This window comes from Elaeis guineensis, chromosome 10 (genome assembly GCF_000442705.2).
Source record: "Elaeis guineensis isolate ETL-2024a chromosome 10, EG11, whole genome shotgun sequence".
In the NCBI taxonomy this organism is placed as follows: domain Eukaryota; kingdom Viridiplantae; phylum Streptophyta; class Magnoliopsida; order Arecales; family Arecaceae; genus Elaeis; species Elaeis guineensis.
Window position 1 is genome coordinate 70742077 of NC_026002.2, and position 2450 is coordinate 70744526.

The following is a 2450-nucleotide window of genomic DNA, read 5'->3' on the forward strand; positions in this document are numbered from 1 at the left end:
AAGAACTCAAGCCAACATCCTTATAAGTAGAATCAACTTGATTATTTCTTATAGAGCTCCCTTCATCACAACCCTTAATATTAATCAATAAATCCATACAAAATCTTGTCCCTTGTATAAGTTATTCAAAATTTAACACTAGCAAGATGCCTTAGTTCAATTTTAAAAAAAATCCAAACTTTGACTTGAATAATTACTTCACCATCTTCAACAATTACAAAAAAAAAAAAAATTAATCCACAGATAGTAATATGAATTATTAAAGATTTCATCATAACCTGTATATCATACTCTGACAAAATAAATTTTTTTCTCTAATTTAACAATAATATCAAAATACTTTTGATCCACTTAGAAAAGTAAGCTTTTGACTTGAAATTCAATGCAACTTGAAAGATCAAAGAATCATATTTAAAATATGATATTTGAGTAACCAAAGATTTCATCAAGATGTGTATCTCATATTCTCATAATAAAATTCAAGTAATTTTTTTTTTCATCTAAGATTGAGTTTCATATATGATTCTCTTATAGGTTCAATGCTCAAAAATATTTCTCTCTCATATGATGAAATTTCTTCTTAGACCATATTCTAACTTCCTTCTGATAAATTTAAAATTTATAATGCTCAGATAATTAACATCAAAATCAAAAAAGTTATCATGATTTCCTTCCATATAAGTTTAGCATTCCAAAATCATCGAGTATACTCAACATAACATATCAATACCTCCCACTTCCTTCTAAGGTCAACTCTTCTTATATTCAGGCCATCCTACTAATTGAAATCCAAGATATAACTCGTCAATTTTATTATGGACATCATACGCCACTTATGCATAAATTTTATCTTAATATCTATTGATTCAAAATCTAAATATTGAATCTTCTCTTTTATATCTATCATATTCCTCATGATCATAACCTAAATTCAGATATCACTAAAATTATAATTCTGAATAATTATAACCTTAAACTCAAATACCACTTAAATCATATTTTCTAGTGATCATAATCTAAACTCTAATATCATTCTATCATACCTTGAATGATCATAATCTTAAACTCTGATATTATCAATCATACTCTATTGATTATAATCTCAAAGTTTTGATATCACTTATATGACAATCCCTAGTGATCTTAAACCTGAGCTCTAGTACTGTTTATCATATTCTCTGATTTCACTCTATCACATCCTATTGATCATGCATAAAATTTTGATATCTCTTCATAATCCCTAGTGACTTAAACTTAAGCTCTAATATTATTTTATCAAATCCTAATCACTTATATCATAATCCCCAATGATCATAACCTAAGCTCTGATACCATTTTGTCATGCCCCGAACCCAACATCCGGATCAGATACGTGATAGCCACACACTCCTTAGAGCAAGCCCTAAAGAATATGCAAGGCCAAATTAAATCATTACAACCTTATCAACCATAATATTTAATTTCAATAATAATTCATAAAATTTGCATAATTACAATTAACATTCTTTCAATTCTCTGATCAGGTATCAACAGTACTCTATCTATGCATCCGCTCACTCACAAATCCATACCATAGTCAACCATAGACATCTTGTAACTCTGAGAAGAAAAGAAAGATGACGGGTGTGAGCTTTACAGCCCAGTAAGAATTTTCATATCACACCAATATAATAATAAAATCTGAAAAAAAAGATAAGCAATAACACATAAAAGTCGGTGTTCACTGTCCAGAATACTGCAAACATTTATAGATTATCTGTTTTATCAAAAGAGATGCATTATCATATGTTAATAAGTGAAACAATTTTATTCAACGATTGTTTCATATCTTTTCTTTCTATTTTCTTCTATTATCACATCATCTTTAATTCTTTTCTTTTTGGCTTTGGCTTTGGACTACCAGGATCATGCGACGATCTTTTATTCGGATCAATTTTTGTGATCTTTCTCAGATCGAAATATTCATGATCTTTCTCGGATCAAAGTGGCCATGATCTTTCTTGAATCAAATCATTCATGATCTTTCTCGTATCAGATTCTTCATGATCTTTCTCGGATCAAATTCTTCCACACATAAGCCTGTGGGGGCTGTCCCAAGTATAAGCTCCTAGCAGGCTATTCCACATGACAAGGTCAGTCCAAACCAAATTTTTCTTTCTTTTCATTTTCATGAAATTATAATATTTGACTTCATTAAATAATTCAAATTTTACAGTGTAATAAATATGTCATACCCATATAATCATGCCATCAATCGCTGATACATTTGTATTGATATAACATACTCATGCTCAAAATCACAAAAATAAATAACAGTGTCTCAGATATAACAAATTCATCGATCTCAAATCCAACGATGCAAAATCAATGAGATAAAACCAGCGGTAAAATAACATATATAATGATGATCATGTACAGAGATTCTTACCTTTACTAGTGACTGATCCAAG